The 5,340-nt window shown below is 34.1% G+C and overlaps 2 non-coding genes across 2 annotated transcripts; one reads left to right on the plus strand and one right to left on the minus strand.

The window, feature by feature from the left end:
* Window positions 1-1,962: 1,962 nt before the first annotated feature.
* Trnaf-gaa (transfer RNA phenylalanine (anticodon GAA)) lies at window positions 1,963-2,035 on the minus strand. Its single transcript has one exon. It is a non-coding gene; the product is annotated as a tRNA-Phe (tRNA).
* A 2,776-nt stretch (window positions 2,036-4,811) lies between these two features.
* On the plus strand, window positions 4,812-4,884 carry Trnaf-gaa (transfer RNA phenylalanine (anticodon GAA)). Its single transcript has one exon. It is a non-coding gene; the product is annotated as a tRNA-Phe (tRNA).
* The last annotated feature ends 456 nt before the right edge of the window (window positions 4,885-5,340 follow it).

The raw sequence follows: 5,340 nt of genomic DNA on the forward strand, positions 1-5,340 counted from the left end.
GACCAACTGTTAGTGGCTTTTTCACGATAAAAAGTTGCAAGTCAAGTGAAAGTGTATTTTAACGAATAATTAATAAGATGAAAAAAAACTACATACAAATAAAAAACTATATGTGCTTTTAAATCATATACCTATTTTAGTGAATGATATTGAATACTGGTCCATATAATTAAAAATATTTATATATTGTGAATATTAGTGATATAAATTGAATTTATAAAGTTTTTCAAGTGTATTTTCAAGTGTACTTATATAAGTGATGTTGTGTTCCCTTAAGTATTATTTATTTGCATTACAATTTACAAATTATTACATTATTATTTACATTCAGTGTATGTTTTGATATTAATTAATAATTAAAATTTATCTCGATTATTTAACTAATTTTAATAATAAATTTTATGCACGTATTTATATTAATATTTAATACTGTGTATTTAATACGTTTTTTTAATATCATTATATTTAAACTTTACCAGCCGTATTTGTAATATCACTCCAGTACTTTTTAGTGTTTTATTTCTATTAATTATTTGCATGCAGAATTAAAGTTAGTTTATTATTATTTTTTATTCGTAGCGTAAATGCCATGAAGTATAGAATGGCCTATCCACCTGAAAGGGCAGTGGCGTACCCACGAGGAGGAGCAGAGGTGGACTTAAGTAGCGTAGCAGTCACTCACTGACTTATCATACACAGTAAATTATAATAAACATTTATAATATCGATTAATATTCATTATTAATTAAAATTTATTTCGAATATATTACTAAATTAAATAATTAATTTTATAAACGTGTGTATATTAATCCTGTATGTAGTTGCGCTCATCAGTGACTCACTGACTCTGTAACACCAAAGAGATATGGTGAAAAGCGTATTACGAATCACAAATATTAGCTACTCCAAAGTTATGTGTATAAAATATAAAATGGAGGCGTAACAATAAAGCAACATTTGAAATAGGCTATAGCTACATAAGTGGAACACGCCTTAATTATTAAATTAACAAGTTTGTTATATTAATAATTTTTTAATGTGTTCCTTAGGTACACTACGAATTACTATGCTTATAATTACTAAAAAGTTTTATATCTCAGAAAGTTTAGCTATAAACGAAAAAGGTAAAATATATTTCTCTTTCTGTAAATTTAAGTTTGCGTGCTGGGAATCTTTTGATATTTTGCATTTTGTACTTATACCCTTTCGAAAAATCTTAGTTAATATATTTTAAATATATTTATATCTTTGAATATTATATTTCTATTTTAAAAAACCGTAGAAATTTTGGTCTTTTATGTACCTATATATTTTTGAACGCCCGAAAGGTTTTTTTGTGGTAACGCATTTTAAATTTTTATATCATATTCTTCTTTTGTGGTCACTTAATTTCTAGCTGCTAAAATTATCGGAACATAGCACGGAAATAATTTTCATGTCCAAATTATAAAAAAAAAAATTAAAAATTCGTATTATATTATATTCGGTGTCTTACAACCTCCTAGTTTAAAAATATTTAAAGTGATAATCAAACTGCATATGTACAAATATAAAATTACTTTCAAAGAAAAAGTACTAATACAGCAATACCATGTTTCACAAAGTGGTGTGATTAATTAAAACAAGCAATCTAAATACATGAAGCTGGACTTTTACTTACTGTGCAAAACATTTCCTCAGACGCTAGAACTCTGTCAATACGAGAGACTTGATTTTTAGGTAACGTTCACGTCAGAGGAATATTACCTATGAAAAAAGGGGCGAGAAAGGAATGATTCGTTGAGCAACGTTAGAATAAAGCAAGGAATCTGGAAACGGGGAAAATATTAGAACTCCTCGCACAATAAAAACAACCGAAAATTTTACACCCATTTAAATATAGTACAGGGTAACATATGTAATTATATTCAACATTCGGGTAAACAAAAACAGAATTTATTTATTATTACCAAATAAAATTTATGCCGAAACCCGGGATCGAACCAGGGACCTTTAGATCTTCAGTCTAACGCTCTCCCAGCTGAGCTATCTCGGCTCTTGGTTAACTCCATGCAACTTAGATTTCAGACTTCGAGTACGGGTATCAAACGTGCTCGTCTTCGGCTGTTTGCGAATACATTATTAAGGGACCTTTTTGCCTAAATAATTCTTAAAAGATGCAGCTTCGTGGATGTTAACAGTTTTTATTGTCACTACAAAATATTCGCAAGGATCCGTACAGAATCGCCGATGCGGTCTTTCTGGAAGAACGTGTAACTCGGTTTCTTCCATGCAACCCTGCGGCCTCTGAGGGGTATTTAGCGCTCCCATTAGGCCCGTTCTACAAGGCCCATCCACAACAGTCCGTATCAGTGGGCGGCCAATGTCCTCATCCCAACGTGAATGGCATCACATTGTCGCACGAGAAACTGCCCTGTCTACGATTGTGATGTGCGATGTCCGATTCTACTGATTCCTAAAGTAGTCTCCAGAGCGCAGTTTATATAGAGCGCCAAAATATAAGTTTTTCAATGGCTTTTGTTTCTTGTTTTCATGCGTTGTAAATAAGTACGCAGCTATGTTTTTAATATTCATTTAACTTTTGAAACATGTGGAAGTTCAATAATTTTTGTTTATCTTGTAATGGTAAAAAATTAATTCTAAGCACACTGCAATATTGAATTTGTTTTCAGGCTTATGAAAAGATATGGTCGCAAACGGACAACACTGATCAACATTTTGTCTTTGTCCTCTTGTATTCCTATCCCACCGTCCGTTATGTTATGTTTACTTCTTTTGAACGGGAACCGGAAACAGCAATAGCAAATATCACAAGTATCCTTCTGTGCTACCAGAGGACACAGAACGGCAATGCTCAGCTCTCCCGTTTACGTTATTACGTGTAACCAATAGAAATCGATTATTTAGCTGCGGCGGTAGCCATATTTTCTAACGTTTTAAATACGCTAAAAAGTGTTTCAAGAACATTAATATCCAGTGTTCTATCATTGCTGTGTGGGTATTTTTCAAAATGTAAATGTTATATAATGTTTTCTCTTTCAGCTGTGGGGGAAGCCTCTACATTATATAACATTTTATACTTCCAATAATCTAATCTTCAAAATCCAAGAGGTCCCCACGACACTCGAGCAAATCCTCATTTAACCTGATGAGCTCACCAACTATAACTCGAAGGGTTATGGGCACCAGAGCGCAGTGTGTGAATGATCTAAATGTTCTAGAATGCCACAATTCAGCACGCTGTGTTTCTTGAGTGCACACTTGTATGGAATCAATCTTTGCATAAATTACATAAAGTAATTATGTGCTTTCCACAGCCATCCACACACTGGGTTCTGCTACAATAAGCATTCGAGTTAGGCCATTATAATTTTGCACAGCTTCCTTTAAGACACCAGAAAGCATTTTGCCAAAGTTTCAACAAAAACTAGAGGGTCGAGCTGGAGTCATTTTAAAAATTTGGTAAGTTGAGGTGGACTTACCAAACAGTAAAATAATATTGAATTCGTTCCAGTATGTAGTAATAAAGTTTACTTCTTACAAACACAAGAAAAATTCTTACTATCTCACTTTATAAAAATTTATGTGGATATTATTAAATATAAACATATTATTTTACCTTTCCCTGTAAAGCCTCCTATCGATTCTACAATGATACAGCAACATAAAAACGGATCCTGACACGCAGGATATTTACATTTCACTATCCGTCAAAAATAAAATGTACGGAAACGTAAAAAACAGTAACCAATAAGATGAAACACATGGTTACTAAAAATGAATTCAGTTATAAAAAAAATTGTGATCCGAGAACAAAACACGGTCAGGATATACATTTTGAAAAATACCCACACAGCAATGATAGAACACTGGATATTAATGTTCTTGAAACACTTTTTAGCGTATTTAAAACGTTAGAAAATATGGCTACCGCCGCAGCCAAATAATCGGTTTCTATTGGTTACACGTAATAACGTAAACGGGAGAGCTGAGCATTGCCGTTCTGTGTCCTCTGGTAGCACAGAAGGATACTTGTGATATTTGCTATTGCTGTTTCCGGTTCCCGTTCAAAAGAAGTAAACATAACATAACGGACGGTGTGATAGGAATACAAGAGGACAAAGACAAAATGTTGATCAGTGTTGTCCGTTTGCGACCATATCTTTTCATAAGCCTGAAAACAAATTCAATATTGCAGTGTGCTTAGAATTAATTTTTTACCATTACAAGATAAACAAAAATTATTGAACTTCCACATGTTTCACAAGTTAAATGAATATTAAAAACATAGCTGCGTACTTATTTACAACGCATGAAAACAAGAAACAAAAGCCATTGAAAAACATATATTTTGGCGCTCTATATAAACTGCGCTCTGGAGACTACTTTAGGAATCAGTAGAATCGGACATCGCACATCACAATCGTAGACAGGGCAGTTTCTCGTGCGACAATGTGATGCCATTCACGTTGGGATGAGGACATTGGCCGCCCACTGATACGGACTGTTGTGGATGGGCCTTGTAGAACGGGCCTAATGGGAGCGCTAAATACCCCTCAGAGGCCGCAGGGTTGCATGGAAGAAACCGAGTTACACGTTCTTCCAGAAAGACCGCATCGGCGATTCTGTACGGATCCTTGCGAATATTTTGTAGTGACAATAAAAACTGTTGACATTCACGAAGCTGCATCTTTTAAGAATTATTTAGGCGAAAAGGTCCTTTAATAATGTATTCGCAAACAGCCGAAGACGAGCACGTTTGATACCCGTACTCGAATTCTGAAATCTAATCTGCATGGAATTGATCATGATCCGAAATAGCTCAGCTGGGAGAGCGTTAGACTGAAGATCTAAAGGTCCCTGGTTCGATCCCGGGTTTCGGCATAAATTTTATTTGGTAATAATAAATAAATTCTGTTTTTGTTTACCCGAATGTTGAATATAATTACATATGTTATCCTGTACACTATTTAAATGGGTGTAAAATTTACGGTTATTTTTATTGTGCGAGGAGTTCTTTTTTTCCCCCGTTTCCAGGTTCCTTGCTTTATTCTAACGTTGCTCAACGAATCATTCCTTTCTGGCCCTTTTTTCATAGGTAATATTCCTCTGATGTGAACGTTACCTAAAAATCAAGTCTTTCGTGTTGACAGTGTTCTAGCGTCTGAGGAAATGTTTTGCACTGCAAGTAAAAGTTCAGCTTCATTTATGTAGTTAGCTACAAGGAGTCAAAGACCCAATAATTAAAAAATCTCCCAAAATTTCGAAAATCTATGTTCTTTCGATTTGGAGTGTTTACGAGCCATTTGGGGTCCTCAACATCACTCATGGGTCAAAGCC

Source organism: Bacillus rossius, chromosome 5 (genome assembly GCF_032445375.1).
Source record: "Bacillus rossius redtenbacheri isolate Brsri chromosome 5, Brsri_v3, whole genome shotgun sequence".
Classification (NCBI taxonomy): Eukaryota; Metazoa; Arthropoda; class Insecta; order Phasmatodea; family Bacillidae; genus Bacillus; species Bacillus rossius.